Below are 15861 nucleotides of genomic sequence, written 5' to 3'. Positions count from 1 at the left end.
CAATACATAGGCATTCTTTTGCCAAGCACTTTTAAACTTAATTGTTTCTTCGCTTTTCATCTACACACATATATAAAGGTATACTCATGCAAAAAATATGTATAAAATGTCAGTTGGATGTGGATTTTTGCCTAATCGTCTTTTCACTAAAAACCAAAATAGATGCCCCAGGTGAGGATCGAACTCACGACCTTCAGATAGATCAGGCTAAGATACATGATTATGAGACTGACGCGCTGCCTACTGCGCTACCGAGGCATTCAACGGCCAGCACACACAAAACAATACATAGCCATTCTTTTGCCAAGCACTTTTAAACTTAATTGTATTATGTTACGAAGCGTATGGTGACAAGCAAAAAGAATAGACAACACAGGATTAAGATTTGAACGAACTCAACAATTTATTTTCTAATAAATAACACAGAATAATAACGAGCTGTCCTTGGGGTGAAGATGGCAGATTGTTGTTAGTTGTTGTTATTGTGGTTATAAGGCACGACGAAACCTGCGTTTGTAATAGTAGTAGCAGCAGTGCTGGTCTGGTTATAATCGTGTGTCAATAGCGATAGTTGTTGTTGTTAGAAGGCGCGACGAAGCCTTCGTTGGTAATGGTAGTAGCAGCAGTGCTGGTTATAATCGTGTGTCAGTAGCGATAGTTGTTGTTGATAGAAGGCGCGACGTAGCCTTCGTTGGTAATGGTAGTAGCAGCAGTGCTGGTTATAATCGTGTGTCAATAGCGATAGTTGTTGTTGTTAGAAGGCGCGACGTAGCCTTCGTTGGTAATGGTAGTAGCAGCAGTGCTGGTTATAATCGTGTGTCAATAGCGATAGTTGTTATTGTTAGAAGGCGCGACGAAGCCTTCGTTGGTAATGGTAGTAGCAGCAGTGCTGGTTATAATTGTGTGTCAATAGCGACAGTTGTTGTTGTTAGAAGGCGCGACGAAGCCTTCGTTGGTAATGGTAGTAGCAGCAGTGCTGGTTATAATCGTGTGTTAATAGCGATAGTTGTTGTTGTTAGAAGGCGCGACGAAGCCTTCGTTGGTAATGGTAGTAGCAGCAGTGAATCGTGTGTTAATAGCGATAGTTGTTGTTGTTAGAAGGCGCGACGTAGCCTTCGTTGGTAATGGTAGTAGAAGCAGTGCTGGTTATAATCGTGTGTCAATAGCGATAGTTGTTGTTGTTAGAAGGCGCGACGAAGCCTTCGTTGGTAATGGTAGTAGCAGCAGTGCTGGTTATAATCGTGTGTCAATAGCGATAGTTGTTGTTGTTAGAAGGCGCGACGAAGCCTTCGTTGGTAATGGTAGTAGCAGCAGTGCTGGTTATAATCGTGTGTCAATAGCGATAGTTGTTGTTGTTAGAAGGCGCGACGAAGCCTTCGTTGGTAATGGTAGTAGCAGCAGTGCTGGTTATAATCGTGTGTCAATAGCGATAGTTGTTGTTGTTAGAAGGCGTTACGTAGCCTTCGTTGGTAATGGTAGTAGCAGCAGTGCTGGTTATAATCGTGTGTCAATAGCGATAGTTGTTGTTGTTAGAAGGCGCGACGAAGCCTTCGTTGGTAATGGTAGTAGCAGCAGTGCTGGTTATAATCGTGTGTCAATAGCGATAGTTGTTGTTGTTAGAAGGCGCGCCGAAACCTTCGTTGTAGTAGTAGTAGCATTGGTCGCGACAGCCGTAGCGTTGTGGTGATGGCGAGGCTGGTGGTCCTTCCGCTGTCTTTTCCTTGACTTCGCTAAATATAGCAAGCACGCGGACGTAGTTGTAGACAAACGGTTAGTGATGAAGAAATTGCCTCCATGTCGAGAAAACTGTGTTTCTTTTGGGTTGTTGTTTTCGCTACGGTGTGTAAGGCATCTAAGCGTTTTGCCCGTAATTTTGTGGAGGTAACCATGATTATGTGCCTCGACTTTGGTGCCATGGTAGCGATCGTAGCGTGAATCCCTACGTAGTCAATTTCTCCCCAAAGCGGTCAGGAATCATGAAACTTGAGTGGTGGTCGTCACGGTGACACGTGGCAGACAGTATGACGGCGTCCCCAAGTCAAAACGAGATCTAAATCATAACATCAGAACAGCTCCCCCAGATCTCATTTTGGCTTGAATTGTCCAGTGCGGTCATAGTTGCATGTGTGAATAATCAACCCATGATGAAATCCTTAAACCGTTTAGGAAGCTGGCCTCGTGTTGACCGATTCCGAATCAGGTCCGATCTGTATCCGGACGGTAGTCGAGGGGTTTCTCCGTATATGGGGTCCTGCAACGCTCTGTGTGCCCCTGCCTTGGGTGGAAGCGTTGTCTCTTCGGTAGATTGACGAGTTGGGTAGGGTAGAGGAGGTAGATTGGGGGACAAATGTTTTGGACGTGGTATTAATCGGCGGACATTCACTCTGGCCATCATCATTTTTTATCTGGATCACCATGCTGTTGGTCTTGGCCACTTCGAAGGTACCGATCCAGGGTAGGTGAGATGCGTGAGCAATAGCTGATTGAGGCCGGTGGATTAGTACCTTGTCACCGACTTGTATTGGTTCCTTATTCATGTCCTTGTCTAAATTTGGGTCTTGGGCGTGGTCAGCTTCATTGTTGGCCAGCGCGACGTGTCGATGAACTTGTCTTAACAGGGCATTGACCTGCATGCCGTAAGCCGTGGGGCTGGGGTTTGTGATACTGTTGTCGGGTAATCTTGGCAAACCAATGTTGGGCTGCCGACCAGTGATTATATAGTGTGGTGACGCTCCAGTGGCACTGTTGATGGTAGCATTCATTGATGAGATGACGGATTCGAGGACGTCGGTCCACTCACAGTCTCTATCTTCGCACAGCATGTATATGGCGTTTTTCATCGTGCGATGCTGTCGTTCAATGTTACCTGAGCTTTGTGGTCGCCAGGCACAATGTAATTCCTGCGTGATTGATGTGAGTTGGCAAAAGATCCTGTATACCTCCCCCGTGAAGTGGGTTCCGCGATCGGATGAAACAATGCGTGGTATTTCCCGGTGTCGAAGGAAGAAACTGTAAATTCCACGGGCAGCATCGATCGCACGATCTCTGGAACACGGCACAGCCGTAAGGTGTCTACTGAAACTGTCCAGCATGGTTAGGATGTAGCGTTTCCCCTTTGAAATTGGCATCGTGACGAAATCAATGTAGATGATTTCGAACGGTCTTTCTCCACGTTTGCAGTGCCCGGTGGGCCAGACCTTACGTTTGCCATAGTTACCCTTCCGCTTGGCACATGTTTCGCAGGAGTTGACATACGTCCTGATGTCATGGTCCTTGCATTCCCACCAGTAGCCGGATAGATGTTCGCGCATGCGGGCGATACCTGAATGATTGATGCAGTCATGGGCCTGATGCAGGTACTTGGGACGGAGTTTGTATGGTACGACCAGTTTTGGGGAATGATTGTTGTCCCTAATCATCAAGACAGATGTGCCGGGCTCCAGGTAGAACTGGTGGATGTATTTGTTGAGTATGGGGGCCCGATGGTCATCGGGGTCGATGTTACAGTTTTTGCTGGAGTTATTCGTCTGGAGGGTTTTGATGATTCTCGACAGTGTGTTGTCTGTGCATTGCTCAGCAGCGATATTGATATGGTCACAATTGTATTTTGTGGGGATGGTCGATGAAGAGTGATAGGCAAAGAACGCATCCACAATATTCTTGTGGTGGCGGGTGTTCTGAGGTGTGTGTGCTTCGGGGATGAGCATTGATCCATCAATTTCGTCCATACACCAGGATGGGATGTAAATACGTAGGTCCGAACCCTGGATTCGGAATGTTTTGCCTGCAGGGTTGGCGTCAGCTGGTGTGTTATTTTTTCTTTGGCCATGACTTCTGCTGAGCATGTCGGCCCAGACATTGGATTCGCCCTCCACAAATTCCAGGACGAATTTATAGCATGCGATCTCTTCCTGCCATCTGCGGATTTTGGCATTGTTGAATACCCGCTGATCCAGATAGGTTAGTGATCTGTGGTCGGTGAAGATGACGAAGGGGCGGCTGTGTAGGAAGTAGTCGAATTTTGCTATGGCCCACTTTATTGCGTATGCCTCGCGTTCAGTTGTGGACCAGTTTTGTTCCGTGGTGTTAAATATGTGTGAAGCGACTGCTATGATCTTCTTCTTTCCCCTGTCATCTTCTTGCATTAGGATGGCCCCACATGCGGTGTCACTCGCATCAGTGGTGAGCGTGAAGAGTTGATCAAAATCAGGGAATGAAATGACAGGAGGCGAGGACAGTCGTTTCTTTATCTTATTAAAGGCCTTGTCCGCCTGCTCAGTCCATGCAAATGGTTTGCCAGCCCTATTCAGTTCATGGATGGGGGTCATGATGCTGGAAAATGTGTCCGACCTGATTTGTTCCTGTACCCGTGTCTCCAGGAATTGCCGTATCCACACTAAACGACCTATGAGGCCTTGCAGTTCCTTTTTTGTTGTTGGAGGCTTCATTTCCATGATGGCGCGGACGTATTCGGGGTCGGCCTTGAAACCCTTGCTATTTACGATGCGACCGAGGAATTTTGCTTCGTTCGCGAGGAAGGTACATTTATCCGGATTCAATTTTAGTCCAAATTTACGTAGGGCGGTGAATAGTTGCTCCAGTGCCAGTATGTATCCTTCAAATGTTTTGGCGTGGACTAGGTTGTCGTCAATGTACGAGGATATGTTGGTGCGAGATGTAACAGTGGCCAAGGCTTCAGCTATGCAGCGGGAGAAGATTTGTCCGGCAGATGTGAGACCAAAGGCGAGTCGTGTGTATTGGTAGCATTTGCCCTTCCATGTGAATGCAGTTTTGTGTCGATCACGCTCGTCGATAGCGATCTGCCAATAGCCACTGCGAAGATCAAGGGATGCAAAATATTTATTTCCTTCGCCGATTCTGTGGAACAGGTGGTCAATCGTAGGTATGGGGTAGGGGTCGAGATCGACTAGGACCTTGTTGAGTGTTGCTTTGAAGTTGGCAACTACCCGGATTGCCCCGTTCTTCTTGCGAACGGCAAATACAGGGCTATTAAAACCCTTGGGGTCCTTGCATGGTTCGATGATCTCTCTGGCGGCCATGTGCATGATTTCAGCATCGACGTCAGCCTCGAGAGCCTGGGCGATTGGGTGTTGCTTCTGACAGCGGGATTGGCCATTGGTTGGTATTCGAACTGGTCTGATGAAGGTACCCTTTTCTCCCTTTTCGGTACCCATGATGTCGGCGAAGCGGATGATTAAGTCTGCTGTGGCCTCCAGTTCGTCGCGGTTTGGATGGTTGGGCAATGCCACACCCACATTACTCTGTAGCCAGTGTAGTTTTTCATTTAGTGTCTTGGGGCTGGGCTGTGTGAGTCTAGTGGAATGATCGATGGTGTGGGCTCCAAATGTGGTATCATCAGCTGGTATCTTCTGTGTAAGAGCTGGTAGTATTGCTGCCGTGTGAGTTATCGGAGTGGACGCGAGCGTGCGTCTGAATTCGATCGTTGATTTTTGGTGGTCGATTGTGTAGGAGTCTAGTGTGCTGTGACCAAGGATGCTTTGGCCGATCAGGATTGGAGATATAGCGGATGTTATCAGCATGTTGATCCCGTCGAACCTGGGTGAATCGTGGTTGCCGATGGCGATGCCACAATTAAGTTCGCCAAGGATATGGATGCTGCCGTTTATGCCTCTCACATGCACGTTGGATGGCGTTATTCGACGTCTGACCTCTTCAGGTATTCGAGACACTGGCATAATGCAAGTGGAGCAGCCTGAGTCCAACATAGATATGTCCGAGAACGTAGCTCCCTCGATCATGAAATGTGTGTTGACGAAAGGTGACTTCTGCGCCGAGTGTTGATGAAAGTTAAATATGTGATGGTGAGTCTGTTGGACCACGGGGTGAGCCATCACATCTCGCCTGGTCCGTATTGAAAATCCTCGGCCATGGTAGTGGGGAGAGTATCTTCCGGTGGCATATCCTTGTCGTCTGTTGCGATATATGCCTGGGCACGAGGTGGGTGCCGGTACCGACAGTTGCGTCCATGGAAGCATGCATAGCCTTTCATGTAGTTTTGGCAGATCTCAGCATCCTGATTGTGTTCATCATCCCTGCGCATCTGAAAATGGCCGCGAGTGCCAGTGGGTTTGGTGTTGCGCAGTGTTGTGGTATCTTTCCTTGCCTGTGGGCGGAGAGTTTGCCTGTTCACATTGTGTTCAGTTCGCCTGGTCCTTTGATCAGATCGTTGTGGCCTGTTTGCGTAGTACGCGATGGGACTATCATTGATTTCATCGTCCGTTTTGACACCACAGTCGATGTACCGCTGTACATCACTAGCTATCCCACCCGCCGTATAATGCTTATCCATTGTTTTGACGATGTGTGGGTATAAGCTCGGTGTCCAGGCTTTCACCTTCTCACTCATTAGCATTGCACCCATGAGAGAGAAGACAGTATCTGCAGGTATTTCCCGTGAGTGGTCCGACTTAAATTTTGCCTTTATGTGTACTGCAGCCTCTCTAATCGTGTTTTCCAGTCGGCCGGCGAAATCTGTCAATCTCTCCCCATCTCGACGCTGCAAATCCCAAGCCCGGCTGAGGTGCTGGAAGTTTGTCATTTGGCTGCCGTGGGTCGTTATGAGGTATGCTTTGAGTTGCTCGAAGGTAGATGTGTCGTGTTGGGAGTCCGTCATTTGCTGGAATATCCCTTCGTTCAGAAGCTGTTTGCAGATTCTGACAAACTCTTTTTCGATACTAGGGTGTGTACCGATTTCCGGCTTGACATGTATCATGTATGTTTTGTTTACATCCGTGATGAAGCGGTTAACATCGTTCCCGGGGTTGAACTTTTTTATGTCCTTTACCGAATCGTGTATGGCCTGTAATCTGATCATCAGATTGTAGTCGTTATTATCGGCTTTGGGCGTGTCGTTTAAGGTGGTAGATTTGAGGGTGGAGAGCATAATCTCTAGGTCCGCTTTTATTTCGAGGATAAGGGCCTCGTCTGGTCGTGATGTACTCGATTTTAGCTGGAGGAGTGCCGATTTCTGGTCTCTGATAAAACTGAGAAGTTCGTTACGGGTGCACCCTGAGTAGTCCATTCTACCTGTCGCACGCTTCTGACACCAGTTGTTATGTTACGAAGCGTATGGTGACAAGCAAAAAGAATAGACAACACAGGATTAAGATTTGAACGAACTCAACAATTTATTTTCTAATAAATAACACAGAATAATAACGAGCTGTCCTTGGGGTGAAGATGGCAGATTGTTGTTAGTTGTTGTTATTGTGGTTATAAGGCACGACGAAACCTTCGTTTGTAATAGTAGTAGCAGCAGTGCTGGTTATAATCGTGTGTCAATAGCGATAGTTGTTGTTGATAGAAGGCGCGACGTAGCCTTCGTTGGTAATGGTAGTAGCAGCAGTGCTGGTTATAATCGTGTGTCAATAGCGATAGTTGTTGTTGTTAGAAGGCGCGACGAAGCCTTCGTTGGTAATGGTAGTAGCAGCAGTGCTGGTTATAATCGTGTGTCAATAGCGATAGTTGTTGTTGTTAGAAGGCGCGCCGAAACCTTCGTTGTAGTAGTAGTAGCATTGGTCGCGACAGCCGTAGCGTTGTGGTGATGGCGAGGCTGGTGGTCCTTCCGCTGTCTTTTCCTTGGCTTCGCTAAATATAGCAAGCACGCGGACGTAGTTGTAGACAAACGGTTAGTGATGAAGAAATTGCCTCCATGTCGAGAAAACTGTGTTTCTTTTGGGTTGTTGTTTTCGCTACGGTGTGTAAGGCATCTAAGCGTTTTGCCCGTAATTTTGTGGAGGTAACCATGATCATGTGCCTCGACTTTGGTGCCATGGTAGCGATCGTAGCGTGAATCCCTACGTAGTCAATTTCTCCCCAAAGCGGTCAGGAATCATGAAACTTGAGTGGTGGTCGTCACGGTGACACGTGGCAGACAGTATGACGGCGTCCCTAAGTCAAAACGAGATCTAAATCATAACATCATAACAATTGTTTCTTCGCTTTTAATCTACACACATATATAAAGGTATACTCATGCAAAAAATATGTATAAAATTTCAGTTGGATGTGGATTTTTGCCTAATCGTCTTTTCGCTTAAAAGCAAAAGTAGATGACCCAGGTGAGGATCGAACTCACGACCTTCAGATAGCTCAGGCTAAGATACATGATTATGAGACTGACGCGCTGCCTACTGCGCTACCGAGGCATTCAACGGCCAGCACACACAAAACAATACATAGGCATTCTTTTGCCAAGCACTTTTAAACTTAATTGTTTCTTCGCTTTTCATCTACACACATATATAAAGGAATACTCATGCAAAAAATATGTATAAAATTTCAGTTGGATGTGGATTTTTGCCTAATCGTCTTTTCGCTTGAAAGCAAAATTTTATGCCCCAGGTGAGGATCGAACTCACGACCTTCAGATAGCTCAGGCTAAGATACATGATTATGAGACTGACGCGCTGCCTACTGCGCTACCGAGGCATTCAACGGCCAGCACACACAAAACAATACATAGGCATTCTTTTGCCAAGCACTTTTAAACTTAATTGTTTCTTCGCTTTTAATCTACACACATATATAAAGGTATACTCATGCAAAAAATATGTATAAAATTTCAGTTGGATGTGGATTTTTGCCTAATCGTCTTTTCACTTAAAAGCAAAAGTAGATGCCCCAGGTGAGGATCGAACTCACGACCTTCAGATAGCTCAAGCTAAGATACATGATTATGAGACTGACGCGCTGCCTACTGCGCTACCGAGGCATTCAACGGCCAGCACACACAAAACAATACGTAGGCATTCTTTTGCCAAGCACTTTTAAACTTAATTGTTTCTTCGCTTTTCATCTACACACATATATAAAGGTATACTCATGCAAAAAATATGTATAAAATTTCAGTTGGATGTGGATTTTTGCCTAATCGTCTTTTCGCTTAAAAGCAAAAGTAGATGACCCAGGTGAGGATCGAACTCACGACCTTCAGATAGCTCAGGCTAAGATACATGATTATGAGACTGACGCGCTGCCTACTGCGCTACCGAGGCATTCAACGGCTAGCACACACAAAACAATACATCGGCATTCTTTTGCCAAGCACTTTTAAATTTAATTGTTTCTTCGCTTTTCATCTACACACATATATAAAGGTATACTCATGCAAAAAATATGTATAAAATTTCAGTTGGATGTGGATTTTTGCCTAATCGTCTTTTCGCTTAAAAGCAAAAGTTGATGCCCCAGGTGAGGATCGAACTCACGACCTTCAGATAGCTCAGGCTAAGATACATGATTATGAGACTGACGCGCTGCCTACTGCGCTACCGAGGCATTCAACGGCCAGCACACACAAAACAATACATAGGCATTCTTTTGCCAAGCACTTTTCAACTTAATTGTTTCTTCGCTTTTAATCTACACACATATATAAAGGTATACTCATGCAAAAAATATGTATAAAATTTCAGTTGGATGTGGATTTTTGCCTAATCGTCTTTTCAATAAAAACCAAATGTAGATGCCCCAGGTCAGGATCGAACTCACCACCTTCAGATAGCTCAGGTTAAGATACATGATTATGAGACTGACGCGACGCGCTGCCTACTGCGCTACCGAGGCATTCAACGGCCAGCACACACAAAACAATACATAGGCATTCTTTTGCCAAGCACTTTTCAACTTAATTGTTTCTTCGCTTTTCATCTACACACATATATAAAGGTATACTCATGCAAAAAATATGTATAAAATTTCAGTTGGATGTGGATTCTTGCCTAATCGTCTTTTCGCTTAAAAGCAAAAGTAGATGATCCAGGTGAGGATCGAACTCACGACTTTCAGATAGCTCAGGCTAAGATACATGATTATGAGACTGACGCGCTGCCTACTGCGCTACCGAGGCATTCAACGGCCAGCACACACAAAACAATACATAGCCTGCTTTTGCCAAGCATTTTTAAACTTAATTGTTTCTTCGCTTTTACTCTACACACATATATAAAAGTATACTGATGCAAAAAATATGTATAAAATCTCAGTTGGATATGGATTTTTGCCTAATCGTCTTTTCGCTTAAAAGCAAAAGTAGATGCCCCAGGTGAGGATCGAACTCACGACCTTCAGATAGCTCAGGCTAAGATACATGATTATGAGACTGACGCGCTGCCTACTGCGCTACCGAGGCATTCAACGGCCAGCACACACAAAACAATACATAGCCTGCTTTTGCCAAGCATTTTTAAACTTAATTGTTTCTTCGCTTTTACTCTACACACATATATAAAAGTATACTGATGCAAAAAATATGTATAAAATCTCAGTTGGATGTGGATTTTTGCCTAATCGTCTTTTCGCTTAAAAGCAAAAGTAGATGACCCAGGTGACGATCGAACTCAGCACCTTCAGATAGCTCAGGCTAAGATACATGATTATGAGACTGACGCGCTGCCTACTGCGCTACCGAGGCATTCAACGGCCAGCACACACAAAACAATACATAGCCTGCTTTTGCCAAGCATTTTTACACTTAATTGTTTCTTCGCTTTTAATCTACACACATATATAAAAGTATACTGATGCAAAAAATATGTATAAAATCTCAGTTGGATGTGGATTTTTGCCTAATCGTCTTTTCACTTAAAACCAAAAGTAGATGCCCCAGGTGAGGATCGAACTCACGACCTTCAGATAGCTCAGGCTAAGATACATGATTATGAGACTGACGCGCTGCCTACTGCGCTACCGAGGCATTCAACGGCCAGCACACACAAAACAATACATAGCCTGCTTTTGCCAAGCATTTTTACACTTAATTGTTTCTTCGCTTTTCATCTACACACATATATAAAAGTATACTGATGCAAAAAATATGTATAAAATCTCAGTTGGATGTGGATTTTTGCCTAATCGTCTTTTCACTTAAAACCAAAAGTAGATGCCCCAGGTGAGGATCGAACTCACGACCTTCAGATAGCTCAGGCTAAGATACATGATTATGAGACTGACGCGCTGCCTACTGCGCTACCGAGGCATTCAACGGCCAGCACACACAAAACAATACATAGCCTGCTTTTGCCAAGCATTTTTACACTTAATTGTTTCTTCGCTTTTAATCTACACACATATATAAAAGTATACTGATGCAAAAAATATGTATAAAATCTCAGTTGGATGTGGATTTTTGCCTAATCGTCTTTTCACTTAAAACCAAAAGTAGATGCCCCAGGTGAGGATCGAACTCACGACCTTCAGATAGCTCAGGCTAAGATACATGATTATGAGACTGACGCGCTGCCTACTGCGCTACCGAGGCATTCAACGGCCAGCACACACAAACAATACATAGCCTGCTTTTGCCAAGCATTTTTACACTTAATTGTTTCTTCGCTTTTAATCTACACACATATATAAAAGTATACTGATGCAAAAAATATGTATAAAATCTCAGTTGGATGTGGATTTTTGCCTAATCGTCTTTTCACTTAAAACCAAAAGTAGATGCCCCAGGTGAGGATCGAACTCACGACTTTCAGATAGCTCAGGCTAAGATACATGATTATGAGACTGACGCGCTGCCTACTGCGCTACCGAGGCATTCAACGGCCAGCACACACAAAACAATACATAGCCTGCTTTTGCCAAGCATTTTTACACTTAATTGTTTCTTCGCTTTTAATCTACACACATATATAAAAGTATACTGATGCAAAAAATATGTATAAAATCTCAGTTGGATGTGGATTTTTGCCTAATCGTCTTTTCACTTAAAACCAAAAGTAGATGCCCCAGGTGAGGATCGAACTCACGACCTTCAGATAGCTCAGGCTAAGATACATGATTATGAGACTGACGCGCTGCCTACTGCGCTACCGAGGCATTCAACGGCCAGCACACACAAAACAATACATAGCCTGCTTTTGCCAAGCATTTTTACACTTAATTGTTTCTTCGCTTTTAATCTACACACATATATAAAAGTATACTGATGCAAAAAATATGTATAAAATCTCAGTTGGATGTGGATTTTTGCCTAATCGTCTTTTCGCTTAAAAGCAAAGGTAAATGCCCCAGGTGTGGATCGAACTCACGACCTTCAGATAGCTCAGGCTAAGATACATGATTATGAGACTGACGGGCTGCCTACTGCGCTACCGAGGCATTCAACGGCCAGCACACACAAAACAATACATAGGCATTCTTTTGCCAAGCACTTTTAAACTTAATTGTTTCTTCGCTTTTCATCTACACACATATATAAAGGTATACTCATGCAAAAAATATGTATAAAATTTCAGTTGGATGTGGATTTTTGCCTAATCGTCTTTTCGCTTGAAAGCAAAAGTTTATGCCCCCGGTGAGGATCGAACTCACGACCTTCAGATAGCTCAGGCTAAGATACATGATTATGAGACTGACGCGCTGCCTACTGCGCTACCGAGGCATTCAACGGCCAGAAAACACAAAACAATACATAGGCATTCTTTTGCCAAGCACTTTTTAACTTAATTGTTTCTTCGCTTTTCATCTACACACATATATAAAGGTATACTCATGCAAAAAATATGTATAAAATTTCAGTTGGATGTGGATTTTTGCCTAATCGTCTTTTCGCTTGAAAGCAAAAGTTTATGCCCCCGGTGAGGATCGAACTCACGACCTTCAGATAGCTCAGGCTAAGATACATGATTATGAGACTGACGCGCTGCCTACTGCGCTACCGAGGAATTCAACGGCCAGCACACACAAAACAATACATAGGCATTCTTTTGCCAAGCACTTTTTAACTTAATTGTTTCTTCGCTTTTCATCTACACACATATATAAAGGTATACTCATGCAAAAAATATGTATAAAATTTCAGTTGGATGTGGATTTTTGCCTAATCGTCTTTTCGCTTGAAAGCAAAAGTTTATGCCCCCGGTGAGGATCGAACTCACGACCTTCAGATAGCTCAGGCTAAGATACATGATTATGAGACTGACGCGCTGCCTACTGCGCTACCGAGGAATTCAACGGCCAGCACACACAAAACAATACATAGGCATTCTTTTGCCAAGCACTTTTAAACTTAATTGTTTCTTCGCTTTTAATCTACACACATATATAAAGGTATACTCATGCAAAAAATATGTATAAAATTTCAGTTGGATGTGGATTTTTGCCTAATCGTCTTTTCAATAAAAAACAAAAGTAGATGCCCCAGGTGAGGATCGAACTCACGACCTTCAGATAGCTCAGGCTAAGATACATGATTATGAGACTGACGCGCTGCCTACTGCGCTACCGAGGCATTCAACGGCCAGCACACACAAAACAATACATAGGCATTCTTTTGCCAAGCACTTTTAAACTTAATTGTTTCTTCGCTTTTAATCTACACACATATATAAAGGTATACACATGCAAAAAATATGTATAAAATTTCAGTTGGATGTGGATTTTTGCCTAATCGTCTTTTCACTAAAAACCAAAAGTAGATGCCCCAGGTGAGGATCGAACTCACGACCTTCAGATAGCTCAGGCTAAGATACATGATTATGAGACTGACGCGCTGCCTACTGCGCTACCGAGGCATTCAACGGCTAGCACACACAAAACAATACATCGGCATTCTTTTGCAAAGCACTTTTACTTAATTGTTTCTTCGCTTTTCATCTACACACATATATAAAGGTATACTCATGCTAAAAATATGTATAACATGTCAGTTGGATGTGAATTTTTGCCTAATCGTCTTTTCACTAAAAAGCAGAAGTAGATGCCCCAGGTGAGGATCGAACTCACGACCTTCAGATAGCTCAGGCTAAGATACATGATTATTAGACTGACGCGCTGCCTACTGCGCTACCGAGGCATTCAACGGCCAGCACACACAAAACAATACATAGGCATTCTTTTGCCAAGCACTTTTAAACTTAATTGTTTCTTCGCTTTTCATCTACACACATATATAAAGGTATACACATGCAAAAAATATGTATAAAATTTCAGTTGGATGTGGATTTTTTCCTAATCGTCTTTTCGCTTGAAAGCAAAAGTAGATGGCCCAGGTGAGGATCGAACTCACGACCTTCAGATAGCTCAGGGTAAGATACATGATTATTAGACTGACGCGCTGCCTACTTCGCTACCGAGGCATTCAACGGCCAGCACACACAAAACAATACATAGGCATTCGTTTGCCAAGAACTTTTTAACTTAATTGTTTCTTCGCTTTTAATCTACACACATATATAAAGGTATACTCATGCAAAAAATATGTATAAAATTTCAGTTGGATGTGAATTTTTGCCTTATCGTCTTTTCACTAAAAACCAAAAGTAGATGCCCCAGGTGAGGATCGAACTCACGACCTTCAGATAGCTCAGGCTAAGATACATGATTATGAGACTGACGCGCTGCCTACTGCGCTACCGAGGCATTCGAGAGCCAGCACACACAAAACAATACATAGGCATTCTTTTGCCAAGCACTTTTAAATTTAATTGTTTCTTCGCTTTTCATCTACACACATATATAAAGGTATACTCATGCAAAAAATATGTATAAAATTTCAGTTGGATGTGAATTTTTGCCTTATCGTCTTTTCACTAAAAACCAAAAGTAGATGCCCCAGGTGAGGATCGAACTCACGACCTTCAGATAGCTCAGGCTAAGATACATGATTATGAGACTGACGCGCTGCCTACTGCGCTACCGAGGCATTCGAGAGCCAGCACACACAAAACAATACATAGGCATTCTTTTGCCAAGCACTTTTAAATTTAATTGTTTCTTCGCTTTTAATCTACACACATATATAAAGGTATACTCATGCAAAAAATATGTATAAAATTTCAGTTGGATGTGGATTTTTGCCTAATCGTATTTTCGCTTAAAAGCAAAGGTAAATGCCCCAGGTGAGGATCGAACTCACGACCTTCAGATAGCTCAGGCTAAGATACATGATTATGAGACTGACGCGCTGCCTACTGCGCTACCGAGGCATTCAACGGATAGCACACACAAAACAATACATCGGCATTCTTTTGCCAAGCACTTTTAAACTTAATTGTTTCTTCGCTTTTCATCTACACACATATATAAAGGTATACTCATGCAAAAAATATGTATAACATGTCAGTTGGAATTGAATTTTTGCCTAATCGTCTTTTCACTAAAAACCAAAAGTAGATGCCCCAGGTGAGGATCGAACTCACGACCTTCAGATAGCTCAGGCTAAGATACATGATTATGAGACTGACGCGCTGCCTACTGCGCTACCGAGGCATTCGAGAGCCAGCACACACAAAACAATACATAGGCATTCTTTTGCCAAGCACTTTTAAATTTAATTGTTTCTTCGCTTTTCATCTACACACATATATAAAGGTATACACATGCAAAAAATATGTATAAAATTTCAGTTGTATGTGGATTTTTGCCTAATCGTATTTTCGCTTAAAAGCAAAGGTAAATGCCCCAGGTGAGGATCGAACTCACGACCTTCAGATAGCTCAGGCTAAGATACATGATTATGAGACTGACGCGCTGCCTACTGCGCTACCGAGGCATTCAACGGATAGCACACACAAAACAATACATCGGCATTCTTTTGCCAAGCACTTTTAAACTTAATTGTTTCTTCGCTTTTCATCTACACACATATATAAAGGTATACTCATGCAAAAAATATGTATAACATGTCAGTTGGAATTGAATTTTTGCCTAATCGTCTTTTCACTAAAAACCAAAAGTAGATGCCCCAGGTGAGGATCGAACTCACGACCTTCAGATAGTTCAGGCTAAGATACATGATTATGAGACTGACGCGCTGCCTACTGCGCTACCGAGGCATTCAACGGCCAGCACACACAAAACAATACATAGGCA

The 15861-nt window shown here is 43.5% G+C and overlaps 21 non-coding genes across 21 annotated transcripts; all 21 read right to left on the bottom strand.

Annotated features, from left to right (window-relative positions):
• Nucleotides 1–163: 163 nt before the first annotated feature.
• On the bottom strand, nt 164–258 carry Trnam-cau (transfer RNA methionine (anticodon CAU)). Its single transcript has 2 exons — nt 222–258; nt 164–199 (listed from the first exon to the last, which is right to left on the bottom strand). It is a non-coding gene; the product is annotated as a tRNA-Met (tRNA).
• A 7836-nt stretch (nt 259–8094) lies between these two features.
• Trnam-cau (transfer RNA methionine (anticodon CAU)) lies at nt 8095–8189 on the bottom strand. Its single transcript has 2 exons — nt 8153–8189; nt 8095–8130 (listed from the first exon to the last, which is right to left on the bottom strand). It is a non-coding gene; the product is annotated as a tRNA-Met (tRNA).
• A 188-nt stretch (nt 8190–8377) lies between these two features.
• On the bottom strand, nt 8378–8472 carry Trnam-cau (transfer RNA methionine (anticodon CAU)). The gene is made up of 2 exons: nt 8436–8472; nt 8378–8413 (listed from the first exon to the last, which is right to left on the bottom strand). It is a non-coding gene; the product is annotated as a tRNA-Met (tRNA).
• A 188-nt stretch (nt 8473–8660) lies between these two features.
• Nucleotides 8661–8755, bottom strand: Trnam-cau (transfer RNA methionine (anticodon CAU)). The gene is made up of 2 exons: nt 8719–8755; nt 8661–8696 (listed from the first exon to the last, which is right to left on the bottom strand). It is a non-coding gene; the product is annotated as a tRNA-Met (tRNA).
• A 188-nt stretch (nt 8756–8943) lies between these two features.
• Nucleotides 8944–9038, bottom strand: Trnam-cau (transfer RNA methionine (anticodon CAU)). Its single transcript has 2 exons — nt 9002–9038; nt 8944–8979 (listed from the first exon to the last, which is right to left on the bottom strand). It is a non-coding gene; the product is annotated as a tRNA-Met (tRNA).
• Nucleotides 9039–9226: 188 nt separating this feature from the next.
• Trnam-cau (transfer RNA methionine (anticodon CAU)) lies at nt 9227–9321 on the bottom strand. The gene is made up of 2 exons: nt 9285–9321; nt 9227–9262 (listed from the first exon to the last, which is right to left on the bottom strand). It is a non-coding gene; the product is annotated as a tRNA-Met (tRNA).
• Nucleotides 9322–10079: 758 nt separating this feature from the next.
• Trnam-cau (transfer RNA methionine (anticodon CAU)) lies at nt 10080–10174 on the bottom strand. Its single transcript has 2 exons — nt 10138–10174; nt 10080–10115 (listed from the first exon to the last, which is right to left on the bottom strand). It is a non-coding gene; the product is annotated as a tRNA-Met (tRNA).
• A 469-nt stretch (nt 10175–10643) lies between these two features.
• Nucleotides 10644–10738, bottom strand: Trnam-cau (transfer RNA methionine (anticodon CAU)). Its single transcript has 2 exons — nt 10702–10738; nt 10644–10679 (listed from the first exon to the last, which is right to left on the bottom strand). It is a non-coding gene; the product is annotated as a tRNA-Met (tRNA).
• A 187-nt stretch (nt 10739–10925) lies between these two features.
• Trnam-cau (transfer RNA methionine (anticodon CAU)) lies at nt 10926–11020 on the bottom strand. Its single transcript has 2 exons — nt 10984–11020; nt 10926–10961 (listed from the first exon to the last, which is right to left on the bottom strand). It is a non-coding gene; the product is annotated as a tRNA-Met (tRNA).
• A 187-nt stretch (nt 11021–11207) lies between these two features.
• Trnam-cau (transfer RNA methionine (anticodon CAU)) lies at nt 11208–11302 on the bottom strand. The gene is made up of 2 exons: nt 11266–11302; nt 11208–11243 (listed from the first exon to the last, which is right to left on the bottom strand). It is a non-coding gene; the product is annotated as a tRNA-Met (tRNA).
• Nucleotides 11303–11488: 186 nt separating this feature from the next.
• Trnam-cau (transfer RNA methionine (anticodon CAU)) lies at nt 11489–11583 on the bottom strand. Its single transcript has 2 exons — nt 11547–11583; nt 11489–11524 (listed from the first exon to the last, which is right to left on the bottom strand). It is a non-coding gene; the product is annotated as a tRNA-Met (tRNA).
• A 187-nt stretch (nt 11584–11770) lies between these two features.
• Trnam-cau (transfer RNA methionine (anticodon CAU)) lies at nt 11771–11865 on the bottom strand. The gene is made up of 2 exons: nt 11829–11865; nt 11771–11806 (listed from the first exon to the last, which is right to left on the bottom strand). It is a non-coding gene; the product is annotated as a tRNA-Met (tRNA).
• A 470-nt stretch (nt 11866–12335) lies between these two features.
• On the bottom strand, nt 12336–12430 carry Trnam-cau (transfer RNA methionine (anticodon CAU)). The gene is made up of 2 exons: nt 12394–12430; nt 12336–12371 (listed from the first exon to the last, which is right to left on the bottom strand). It is a non-coding gene; the product is annotated as a tRNA-Met (tRNA).
• Nucleotides 12431–13184: 754 nt separating this feature from the next.
• Nucleotides 13185–13279, bottom strand: Trnam-cau (transfer RNA methionine (anticodon CAU)). Its single transcript has 2 exons — nt 13243–13279; nt 13185–13220 (listed from the first exon to the last, which is right to left on the bottom strand). It is a non-coding gene; the product is annotated as a tRNA-Met (tRNA).
• Nucleotides 13280–13467: 188 nt separating this feature from the next.
• Nucleotides 13468–13562, bottom strand: Trnam-cau (transfer RNA methionine (anticodon CAU)). Its single transcript has 2 exons — nt 13526–13562; nt 13468–13503 (listed from the first exon to the last, which is right to left on the bottom strand). It is a non-coding gene; the product is annotated as a tRNA-Met (tRNA).
• A 752-nt stretch (nt 13563–14314) lies between these two features.
• Nucleotides 14315–14409, bottom strand: Trnam-cau (transfer RNA methionine (anticodon CAU)). Its single transcript has 2 exons — nt 14373–14409; nt 14315–14350 (listed from the first exon to the last, which is right to left on the bottom strand). It is a non-coding gene; the product is annotated as a tRNA-Met (tRNA).
• A 188-nt stretch (nt 14410–14597) lies between these two features.
• Trnam-cau (transfer RNA methionine (anticodon CAU)) lies at nt 14598–14692 on the bottom strand. Its single transcript has 2 exons — nt 14656–14692; nt 14598–14633 (listed from the first exon to the last, which is right to left on the bottom strand). It is a non-coding gene; the product is annotated as a tRNA-Met (tRNA).
• A 188-nt stretch (nt 14693–14880) lies between these two features.
• Nucleotides 14881–14975, bottom strand: Trnam-cau (transfer RNA methionine (anticodon CAU)). Its single transcript has 2 exons — nt 14939–14975; nt 14881–14916 (listed from the first exon to the last, which is right to left on the bottom strand). It is a non-coding gene; the product is annotated as a tRNA-Met (tRNA).
• Nucleotides 14976–15163: 188 nt separating this feature from the next.
• Trnam-cau (transfer RNA methionine (anticodon CAU)) lies at nt 15164–15258 on the bottom strand. The gene is made up of 2 exons: nt 15222–15258; nt 15164–15199 (listed from the first exon to the last, which is right to left on the bottom strand). It is a non-coding gene; the product is annotated as a tRNA-Met (tRNA).
• Nucleotides 15259–15446: 188 nt separating this feature from the next.
• Nucleotides 15447–15541, bottom strand: Trnam-cau (transfer RNA methionine (anticodon CAU)). The gene is made up of 2 exons: nt 15505–15541; nt 15447–15482 (listed from the first exon to the last, which is right to left on the bottom strand). It is a non-coding gene; the product is annotated as a tRNA-Met (tRNA).
• Nucleotides 15542–15729: 188 nt separating this feature from the next.
• On the bottom strand, nt 15730–15824 carry Trnam-cau (transfer RNA methionine (anticodon CAU)). The gene is made up of 2 exons: nt 15788–15824; nt 15730–15765 (listed from the first exon to the last, which is right to left on the bottom strand). It is a non-coding gene; the product is annotated as a tRNA-Met (tRNA).
• Between the last annotated feature and the right edge of the window lie 37 nt (nt 15825–15861).

This window comes from Euprymna scolopes, chromosome 32 (assembly GCF_053919585.1).
Source record: "Euprymna scolopes isolate OS-2025 chromosome 32, ASM5391958v1, whole genome shotgun sequence".
Taxonomy (NCBI): Eukaryota; Metazoa; Mollusca; class Cephalopoda; order Sepiida; family Sepiolidae; genus Euprymna; species Euprymna scolopes.
The sequence above is the reverse complement of the archived record's forward strand: the minus strand, read 5'-3'. Positions and strand labels throughout refer to the sequence as shown.